The sequence below is a fragment of the Ranitomeya variabilis genome, chromosome 8 (genome assembly GCF_051348905.1).
Source record: "Ranitomeya variabilis isolate aRanVar5 chromosome 8, aRanVar5.hap1, whole genome shotgun sequence".
Classification (NCBI taxonomy): Eukaryota; Metazoa; Chordata; class Amphibia; order Anura; family Dendrobatidae; genus Ranitomeya; species Ranitomeya variabilis.
In genome coordinates this window covers 176,018,939-176,031,169 of record NC_135239.1, presented here as the reverse complement: position 1 = coordinate 176,031,169, position 12,231 = coordinate 176,018,939, and positions in this window count along the sequence as shown.

The window sequence follows — 12,231 nt, the reverse complement described above, 5'->3', positions numbered from 1 at the left end:
AGCTACGGACCAATCAGAGCACAGTGACCTCATCTAAGGCCCTTCAAGCGCGCATTCTTAGGTACAACGGATCCCGGTTACGGCGGTAAAGTCCAGGCTGCGTCGGAGGGTGAGTATATCCCTATTTTTTATTTTAATTCTTTCTTTTACACATTGATATGGATCCCAGGGCCTGAAGGAGAGTTTCCTCTCCTTCAGACCCTGGGAACCATACAGGATACCGTCCGATACTTGGTGTCCCATTGACTTGTATTGGTATCGGGTATCGGTATCGGATTAGATTCGATACTTTGCCGGTATCGGCCGATACTTTCCGATACCGATACTTTCAAGTATCGGACGGTATCGCTCAACACTACTGGTGACATTATACACAGGAGATCTGTATAAGGTGTCAGTGTACAGGTAATACAGTGATCACCACTGCCAGTGACATTATACACAGGAGCTTTGTATATAGTATACAGTGTATAGTGTCAGTGTACAGGTAATACACTGACTCACTAGTGACGTATCTAGCTGAAGTCCTTCATCTTTGCTCTTCATTTTCATCCAGCACAGACCGCTGTCACTTCTTCCAGCCAGGACTCGTCTCTGCATAAAATAACACAGTTACCTAGAGCACGGCTTCCAGACCACATTCCCCACTTTTTCCCTTTCTTCTACACCATGTTCCAAATTATTATGCAAATTATATTTTTCTCGGATTTTCCTAAATGGTCGGTGCAAATGATAGTCGGTCTAATAACAGTCATCACCCGTTAGAGTATACATCGAATTTTATTGAAGAAACCTCCCAATGATAACAATATAATCTCCAAAATGAATAAAAACTCAAAATGCACTGTTTCAAATTATTATGCACAGTAGAATTTCTAAACATTTGATCTGTTTTAAAGAACGGAAAATGTTCATTTGTGGAATTTGCAGCATTAGGAGGTCACATTCACTGAACAAAAAAGCTATTTAACTCCACAACATCCCAACAGGCCATGTAACATGTTAACATAGGAGCCTTCTTTGTTATCACCTTCACAATTCTCGCCTCCATTGAACTTGTGAGTATTTGGAGAGTTTCTGCTTGTATTTCTTTGCATGAAGTCAGAATCGCCTCCCAGAGCTGCTGTTTGGATGTGAACGGCCTCCAAAGGTTCTGTATAGGGTTGAGGTCAGGAGAAGATGGTGGCCACACCATGAGTTTATCTCCTTTTATGCCCATAGCAGCCAATGACACAGAGGGATTCTTTGCAGCATGAGATGGTGCATTGTCTGCATGAAGATGATTTTGCTCCTGAAGGCACAATTCTGATTTTTATACCATGGAAGAAAGTTGTCAGTCAGAAACTCTATATACTTTGCCGAGGTCATTTTCACACCTTCAGGAACCTTAAAGGGCCCTACAAGCTGTTTCCCCATGATTCCAGCCCAAAACATGACTCCTCCATCTTCTTGCTGACGTTGCAACCTTGTTGGGACATGGTGGGCATCCACCAACCATCCACTACTCCATCCATCTGGACCACCCAGGGTTGCTCGACACTCATCAGTAAACAAGACTGTTTGGAAATCAGTATTCATGTGTGTCTGGGCCCACTGCAACCGTTTCTGCTTGTGAACACTGTTTAGGGGTGGCCAAATAGTAGGTTTATGCACCACAGCAAGCCTTTGAAGGAGCCTACACCTTGAGGTTCGAGGGACTCCAGAGGCACTAGTAGCTTCAAATAACTGTTTGCTGCTTTGTAATGGTATTTTGGCAGCTGCTCTCTTTATCCAATGAATTTGTCTGGCAGAAATCTTCCTCATTATGCCTTTATCTGCATGAACTCTGTCTTTGCTCTGTTTCAATCATAAATCTCTTCACATTATGATGATCACTCTTAAGTTTTCGTGAAATATCTAATGTTTTCCTACCTTGACCAATGCATTGCACTATTTAATGCTTTTCAGCAGCAGAGAGATCCTTTTTATTTCCCATATTGCTTGAAACCTGTGGTCTGCTTACTAATGTGGAACATCATTTTTGAGTAGTTTTCCTTTATTTAGAATCACCTGGAAAACTAATGATCACATGTGTTTAAGACTGATTTCAGTGATCCATTGAGCCCTGAGACACAATACCATCCACGAGTTTATTTGAAAAATAAAACAATTAAATCTTTATGACACTTAAATCCAATTTGCATAATAATTTGGAACATGGTGTACACTAGACATCTGAATACAGAGGTGCACCCACAAACAATATATAATTAGTTATTAATTATGCAACCTCATAGATAGCTTGCGAGCTGGGCCCTCATTCCTTTGGGTATCTGTTGATCTATGTGTTTATTGTTATGCTTAATGTCCATTGTCTGTACAAGTCCCCTCTAAAATGTAAAATGTTGGCACTATAGAAATAAAATTATTATAATTATTATTATTAACCGACCATTCCAAATATAAATTATAATCCACCACTGTGCACCCACTAACTGTAAATAGCCACTTTCCCCATTTAACATATAAATTAATTAGCACCTGTACTCTTTCCCCCAATTCATTACCAGTCACTTCATCCTCAATGCCCCCCACTATGTACCTACCACTCTAACCCTAACCCCGATTCATTATAGTTACACGCCCCTCCCACCCCAATTCATTGTCATGTCTTTCTCTCTCACCCTCTATTCATTACCAACTGCTCTACCCCACATTCAATACATAATTTATTCCCCCACCCTTAAACTTCATTATTTGTTCATCCCCTAGATCATCATTTGCTCTCCCCACCCCCTCTTCAATTGATCATTTGCTCTCCCCACCCCCACCTTCAATTAAATTGCGGTCCCCTGTCCCTCACACTGAATTTATCATTTTGCAGTCCCCCCACTTTAATTTGAAGTCCCCTTACTTCATTCATTGCAGTCCCCTATCACCCCCTCACTTCATCTGCAGTGCCCCTTCATCATTTGCAGCCCCCTATCCCCTTTCCATTTCATCATGAGCAGTCACACATCAGACACACTTCATCATGTGCAGTCCTGCAGTCCCCTTCTCCCACTTCATCATGTGCAGTCCCCTTACCCCCACTTCATCATGTGCAGTCACCCTTACCCCCCACTTCATGTGCAGTCCATCTTACACTCCACTTTATCAAGTGCAGTCCCCATTACCCCCCACTTCATGTGCAGATCACCTTACCCCCCACTTCATCATGTGCAGTCCCCTTTAACCCCCACTTCATCATGTGCAGTCCCCTTTACCCCCCACTTCATCATGTGCAGTCCCCCTTACCCCCACTTCATGTGCAGCCCCACTCCCCCTTCATCATGCGCAATCCCCCTTACCCCCACATCATCATGTGCAGCCCCATTCCATCATGTACAACCCCACTCTCCCCACTTCATCATGTGCAGTCTCCTTTATCCACTAAACTATCATGTGCAGCCCCACTCCCCCTTCATCATGTGCAGCCCCACTCCATCATGTGCAGCCCCACTTACCCCCTCACTCCATCATGTGCAGTCTCCTTTAACCCCCAAATTCCATCATGTGCAGTCTCCTTACACCCCCCACTTCATCACTTGCAGTTACCCACCATTAAATTTATTTTATAAAGAAAACAAAAAAGTTCTTCATACTTACCTCACCAGTCGCTCCCCTGCAGTGCCTCTCTGCTTCTAGCATCCGGGTCATGTCGGCTTGTGTGTGAGGACGCCATCGCGCATGTCTAACACCTAACCTGGAAGTATAGAGAACATGAAGGGAGCAGTAACTGCGCAGCCGTCAAGGTGACAGCCAAGCATAGCTCCTAACCCCAGCGCAGACGTGTCTGCTGCCGGCCATGACACAGTACAGCAGACATGGCTGCGCACAATTTGCTGTGTGGCTGTAGCCACCACCAGGCAGCTGGCCCTGAACAGCTGCTGGGGGAGCGGCCCGGGGGGGTATTTGCCTCTTTGCCACCTGGGCCAGTCAGCCCCTGCTTAGACCCCTTCACAAACAAAGCATTGTCACGAAGGATCTGAAATACCATCCTGACCTGTTCCACATGAGACTCCCAATCATCGGAAAAAATTAAAATGTCATCCAAATATACAATCATGAATTTATCAAGATAAGTCCGGAAAATATCGTACATGAAGTACTGAAAAACAGATGGAGGATTGGAGAGCCCGAATGGCATCACAAGGTATTCAAAATGGCCTTCAGGCATATTAAACGCAGTTTTCCATTCATCACCCTGCTTAATACGAACAAGATTATATGCCCCCTGAAGGTCAATCTTAGTAAACCAACTAGCCCCCTTAATCCTAGGAAACAAATCGGAAAGCAGAGGCAAAGGGTATTGAAACTTGACCGTGATCTTATTCAAGAGGCGATAATCAATACAGGGTCTCAAGGAGCCATCCTTCTTAGCAACAAAAAAAAACCCCGCTCCCAACGGTGAAGAAGATGGCCGAATATGCCCTTTCTCCAAAGACTCCTTAACATAACTCCGCATGGCGGTATGTTCAGGCACAGACAGGTTGAAAAGTCGGCCCTTAGGAAACTTACAGCCTGGAATCAAGTCAATAGCACAATCACAGTCCCTATGCGGTGGAAGGGCACTGGACTTGGGCTCATCGAATACATCCTGAAAATCAGACAAAAATTCTGGAATTTCAGAAGATGAAGAAGAGGAGATTGACATAAAAGGAACGTCATTATGAACCCCCTGGCAACCCCAACTAGTCACAGACATAGACTTCCAATCCAACAGGATTATGTATCTGCAACCATGGAAAACCCAGCACGATAGCATCATGCAAATTATGCAACACCAGAAAACGACAATCTTCCTGATGGGCTGGCGTCATGCACATGGTCACCTGTGTCCAAAACTGGGGCTTATTTTTAGCCAAAGGTGTAGCATCAATGCCCCTTAAGGGAATAGGGTTCTGCAAAGACTGCAAGGGGAAACCGCAACGCCTGGCAAACTCAACGTCCATTAAGTTCAAGGCGGCGCCTGAATCCACAAACGCCATGACAGAAAATGATGACAATGAGCAGATCAAGGACACAGATAACAGAAATTTAGGTTGTACAGTACTGATGGTAACTGAACTAGCGATCCTCTTGGTACGCTTAGGGCAGACTGAAATAACATGAGAAGCATCGCTACAATAAAAACACAACCTATTCTGACATCTGAATCCTTGTTGTTCCGTTCTAGACAGAATCCTATCACACTGCTTTGGCTCAGGCATCTGCTCTGAGGACAACGCCACAGCGTGCACAGTTCTGCGCTCCCGCAAGCGCCGATCAATCTGAATGGCCAGAGACATACAATCACTCAGACCGGAAGGCGTGGGAAACCCCACCATAACATCTTTAACGGATTCAGAAAGACCCTTTCTGAAAATTGCCGCCAAAGCATCATCATTCCATTTAGTCAACACGGACCATTTTCTAAATTTCTGACAATACAATTCTGCCGCTTCTTGACCCTGAGACAGGGCCAACAAGGTCTTCTCCGCTTGATCCACAGAATTAGGTTCATCATATAATAATCCTAAAGCCTGAAAAAAGGCGTCTACATTAAGCAAGGCCAGATTCCCAGATTCCAGGGAAAATGCCCAATCCTGAGGATCACCACGCAGCAGGGAGTTGACAATTTTAACCTGCTGAATGGAATCACCAGAGGATCGAGGTTTCAGAGCAAAAAACAATTTACAGTTGTTTTTAAAACTCAAAAATTTGGACCTGTCCCCAAAAAACAAATCAGGAGTAGGAATCCTAGGCTCTAAAACCGGAGTCTGAACAATATAATCCGAAATACCCTGTATTCTAGCAGCAAGCTGGTCTACAAGAGAAGCTAATCCCTGAACATCCATACTAGCACAAGACTCCACAGCCACCCAGAGGAAAAGAGGGAAGGAGAGACAAAGCAGACTACAGAAAAAAAAATGTCTCAACACCCTTCTTCCCTTCTTCTGAGATGCATTTAACTCATTGTTGGCCAGTTGTACTGTTATGATCCGGTGGCCTTGGAGCCGCATGAGACCTTCTCTGGAGAAGGTGGTACCTGTACTGACCGCAACCCTAAACTGACACCGCAACTAGAAGTAGCCGTGGGGTGTACCTAACACATCCTAGACACCTCGACACAGCCGGAGGACTAAATAACCCTATAGATGGAAATGGGAATTCTATCTTGCCTCAGAGCAGAAACCCCAAAGGATAGGCAGCCCCCCACAAATATTGACGGTGAATATTAGAGTAAAGACACACACAGGCTGAAAACAGGATTTAGCAAAAGAGGCACTTCTAGCTAAATAGTAAAGGATAGGACAGAGTACTAAGCGGTCAGTATTAAAACCCTAAAAATATCCACAGCAGGAAATACAAAAATTCCACATCTAACTAAAGACATAGAATGTATATCTGCATCTCCAGAGAATCCAGCATGACTGAAAAAATCCAAACAAGTCTAAGCTGGACAAGAAAAAAACAATGAATTGTTCTGAACTGTAAAGCACACTGCAAGTGTGCTGCAGGAAAATAAACCCGACACTTATCTTGGCTGAATTGGCAGCAGAGCAGAAGGAACCAGACAGAGATGTAAACCCTCCAAGAACAATGGACAACTGGCAAAGGGTAATGGATCCTGCACACCTAAATACCTAGTAAGCTGCAATAAGCAGAAACACCTGCCCTGGATTACAACCCAGAGACAACTGCGCTACCACCAAAAACCACCGGAGGGAACCCAAGAGCAGAATTCTCAACAGTCCCTGACTACACGGGTGGAATACTATAGCCGCAGGTCTCTGCTGGTGATACACAGCACAAATAGCGCATTATGGCGTCACATGGCAGAGAATTATCATGACATGTACTGTACATAGCAATGAGAATATTCTGGGAACTGGGTGATATTTCTGCAGCTCCAGGTTCAGCAGTAACCCATAATAACTATCACAGGATCTGACCATCCAGTCTACTCTATCACAAAATTACACAAATTCTCCACATTTCTAGGGATCTCAATGGTTAATAGTGATGAGTAAACGTGCTCGCCACTACTCGTTACTCGCCCGAGTATCGCTATGCTCAGCCAGACTCGGCGAGTTTTGGCAGACCTTAGAGACCCAATCATGGTGCAGGAATTGTCTGCCAGGCCATGAAATGCCGCAGCCATCTTTGTTGTGGTCGTTCAGTGATTGACTGGGCTGTACAGCATCATCCCGAGTATAAGGCTAGGTTCACATTGCGTTAAGTACATACTGTTTAACGGATCCGTTAAACGCATGTACAGAAATGAGCCAAATTTGTTGAAAATTTGGCTTTACGTTAACGCTTGCGTTAACACACGTGACTGCGTTATGTCATTCTGATGTCCGTTCGTGAAGCATCCGTTTGTCTGCCTTCAGGCACTGAATAAAGTTTTTTGGTTTTTTTTCTCCTTTTGTCAGCGTCGGGTGTGGTTGCATACACATTCTCCATTTTGCAAGCATTGAGTGAACTTCTGCTAGCAAGATGTTTGTGTCTGAGCTCGTTAGATTTCACTTGATGCAGTTGCGACTTCGGCAGAGAAAGCGTATTTCCCAAAGGAGATATTGGATCCATGAAGTGAATTTGTTACGGAATACATATGGTGCCTTTCACACCCTGTATGTTCAGCTTCGGGATCATCCATTTACATTTCAACTATATCTTCGGATGTCCATTGAGACCTTTGATGTTCTGCTCTCGCATGAGAAGGATGAGATACATCATCAGCACAGCACTTTCCGTGATAGCATTTGTGCGGAGCAACGTTTAGTGGTGACTCTGAGATAATTATCCTTTTTTTTAACATTCTTCTATTGACAAAGACAAGATGTAATTTATCATGGGGCATAATTACTGTATGTACATTTTGGCAATTGTCTTATTCCATTTTAACTTGCCTTTTTGTTAGTTGTCCTTTAAAATCTTTACAATATGTTCATAGGGCTAATTTTTTTTTTTTTTTCTTTGTGATCGCCGACAGATATCTGGCTACCGGAGAATCTTTAGCGTCACTGCATTTTCAATTTAGACTGGGGAAATCAACCATTTGCCAACTGGTTCGTGAAACTTGTGATGCCATTTGGAACAACTTGCAACCACTTGTGCTACCAACCCCGACAACGGAAATGTGGCTAGCGATTTCCAAACATTTCGAGGATGTGGCTAATTTCCCCAATTGTATTGGTGCCGTGGATGGCAAGCACATTCGGATTCAGAAACCAGCGCATAGTGGATCCCTATACTGTAACTACAAAAAATACTTTTCTATTGTATTGATGGATGCTAGATACCATTTTGTTGCTGTGGATATAGGTGCATTTGGATGGACGAACGATTCCAGAGTCTTCAAAGACTCCAACATGGGGAAATGTTTGTACAGCAACAACTTCAACATACCCTCAGCACGACCTCTTCCGGGGACCGAAGGCCCAAGTTTGCCCTATGTTTTAGTTGGGGATGAGGCGTTCCAACTCGGACGCAATCTCCTAAAGCCGTACTCAAGCCGTAGTCTAAACTCCACAAGACTCATTTTTAATTATCGCTTGAGCCGGGCAAGACGTTATGTGGAGTGTGCCTTTGGTATTTTTACCTTAAAATGGCGTATCTTACTAACTTGCATGCAACTGCAACCTGAAAATGTGGACCGTGTAGTGAAGGCATGCATCTGTCTGCACAATTTTGTTTCCAGACATGAACCCCAGGTGATTGACCCCGATGACTGTGATTCGAACCTCATGAGCATAGATTCGACTGCTGTTCGGTCTACAGTTGAAATAATGAGGATTCGTGATCAATTTGCTAATTACTTCACACATGAAGGTCTTGTTCCATGGCAAGACATACACATGTGAAAATGTTGAAGCCTGTTGATATTGGTGAAATGTGTGGGGCAATTCTCTTTTTTTTTTAGTTTATATAACCTTATCTATTGTAAAAAGTTCAAGTCATACAAGAATATGAAATTTTATAATAACAGTTTACTAAAAATCTTTTGCTAACATTCCAACCTCATTGTTGGTAGACATTTTAACATTTGAGATCCCATAGGGATGAACAAAAACATACACAAAAAACTTGGGTACCCTAAAATTTTACAAAAAAATTGTAAACGCAGTAATTGCTAAAGTTTGCTGAAAGTTTAAACAGTAATTATAGATTGTGATATTGCGCAGGCGTATTGTCTGCCCAACTGTACGATGAACTGCTACATTGCCTCTGCTGTTCCATACTCGGTTCACCCTGGCCTCTGTATTGTGGTTTGTATGCCGGCATGTCCATGGTTCTTGGTCTCAAGGAACTGGGTTCCTGAGGGGCCAAAAATTTGTCGACTAGGTCATGCAATCTTTGCCTAAACATCATATTTCTGTGCGGCGGTATGTTTTGGAGTACAGGCACATATGACAAAAGCAGGAGCTTCCACTCATTGGCTGCATATACAGATTCACGGGATTGCAAGTCCGTAATTTCCCGCCTTAGATCTCTGTGTTCACTGCGACACAGATCCTCTACTCGGAGTCCATCTACAATAATGGCATCAACTTCATCTTTTCTAGATGCTCGCTTGCGTCCGCGCTGTGCTTGCAAACGGGCACTGATAACAGGAGCCACAGTACTTCTCTCCATAGATCGTGGCTCGCTCAGGCCAGACACATCTTCAGCGCCCGTCTGCTGGCTTGTTTCCAGTTGAGATGGCTCCGGTTCCTCTGCCACTCGAGGCGCAGCGGTACTGCATATCGTTCTATAACAAAAAAATAAAAATATGTAAAGATTTTAATTTATACTAGTTCGTCTCTCACACCGAAGCTTTTTACTTACGAGCGCTGTGACAACGTTTTTTGTAGAAACAGCAATTGCTCATAATGCACATAAGGGGTGACCCGTTTGCCACCAGATCCACTGGGGGTGTTTTGGCTGTTGCGGAAGTCCCGTACAAACCGATCTCTAATAGATCTCCACCGGGTATGGACAGCCTCGGCTTTAAAGTAAAAAAATAAAAAAATGAAAAAATTCTTTGACAGCTTGCAATCTTTACATTTTGCAAGTTAAGTTCATCAATATTTACCAATTTTTTTCTTAGAGGATGCTGACTTCTCCATATATCGTGGGTCCAAATGGCATATGATTTTATCCCACAACTTCCTGTTTTTAATTATATCGTGGTGGGAGCTGTCACTTTGGTCCCATATGGACGGATTGGCTTCCACTAGAGTGATAAGCGTCTCGTTTTCTATGTCCAAGGGCTCTTCGTCAACCACAATGTTCCTTTTTTTTTGGGCGGGCCGCTTTGACTATGTAAACACAAAACGTTATATTACAATGTATACGTTCATTTTGGGATGTAAATAACAGTATCTCATCGGAAAAAAATACATTTTATTATTCAGTTTATCCTAAATTTTTCCCTTTTTTAAAACACTTTTAACTTTTCAAAAATGATTTTGCAATGTTTAATTTCGTTGCTTGTCCTTGTAAGGTTTTGTTTATGTTATGATATGTATGTAGTTTTTTAACCTGGGTTTTAGACGTTGTTAGATATATGTTTCTTGTATTATGTTTGATTAGTAGGTTAGATATTTTATTAAAAAAAAAAAGGAAACAATGTTTTTGTTTTTTTGGGTCAAAAATGAACATTTATAGCATGATATTTACCGCTTTTAGGTGTGGCGACGACAGACGGCGAGGCTGTTTTTTTTTGTGTCCTTGTTCAACAACCTATGGTGTAGTAAAAAAAAAAAAATACAATTCTTGTATCAATTAATTTATGGGTGAAATGTGTGCCTTCAATGGCAGAATTGACGCTTCCGTTACTCTTGCGTTAGCTTGACCGGACCCGAAAACGCTGCAAGCCGCGTTCGAAGGTCCGTTATAAAAACACAGAATGTGGCAAACGCATGCCAATTTTGACATGCGTCACGATGCGTCATACAATGCAAGTCTATGGGTGCGTTACAATGTCCGTTACATTGCGTTTTCACTACTTAAAAACGTGTCCGTTAGACGGACTCCCCTAGCTCAATGTGAACCTACCCTAAGAGACCTGGCGCCGCCCTGCTCTTGGCATCCTGTTCCTGTTTCAGTGAGAGTAGGGAGAGCTGCTGCCGAGATAGGGTCAGAATCGTGGTTTTAGAGTTAGTGTAAGTCTGCACCTCTTACATCCACAACTCATGAGAAACCAAAAGTCCTTTTTAGGGCTAATTTGTGGGTCCCGATATTGCACCGCTAGGCTGGCAGGGCACAGCATATCCACATCAGTGGATGTGCATCCATTGCTCCCACTGCATCCCTCCCAAAGCTCCATAACTGCCTGCTGCAGCAGCTTATTTACTGTCTATATCCATTTTTTTTTTGTTTCCAAAAAATCCCCCCCCACAAAAAAAAAAAATACAGTCTGTTCTGTCAGACTGAGGCCTGTTGAAAAGTGATAGTTTGTTAGGCATACGTAGCATAGTTGTGTGTGCTACCCTTGTGCCCCCTTTTTTTTTTGGTGTTTTAAACTCACCGAAAAAGGCCTCATATATCTCTGTGCTCTAAGTTTGGGCATTGGAGGCCGGTGTACTTATTTTGTGGCTGTGTGAAACTCAAATTCTATACAGCGCTAATTAGCATCCAGAAAAATTCAAAGGCCTCAGATTTTCCAGTGTGGTATTTCAGTTACAGCCGTCATATATCTCTGTGCTCTAAGTTTGGGCATTGGAGGCCAGTGTACTTATTTTTTGGCTGTGTGATACTCTAATTCTATACAGCGCTATTTAGCATAAATTAACTTAAAAAAAAAATTGAATACAGTCTGTTAAGTCAAGCTGAGGCCTGCCTGGTGTTTGGGTTTGAAAAATCGTAGATTTGCAGGCATAGTGATAGCATATTATTTCACTAGTAATAAAGACATTTGTGTTGAGCATTTGAAATAGTGCAGAAGTCACGTTTAAAATGGTTAAGGCAAGGGGCAAGGGACGGGGAAGTGGACGTGATGCTGATGGTGCATCCAGAGGACGAGTCCGTGGGCAAGGTGAAAGTGGGCAACAACAAAGACCCACATCTTCTCACTCCACCTTCATGTCCCAGTTTCTGGGGGACAGCAGAACACCACTATTGAAGCCAGAGTAGTGTGAAACGGTTGTTGGTTGGATAGTGGATATTGCTTCCAGTCACTTAGTCACCACCACCACCTTGTTTTCCACAAGGTCAAGTCTGAGTAGCCGTGTGTTATAACCC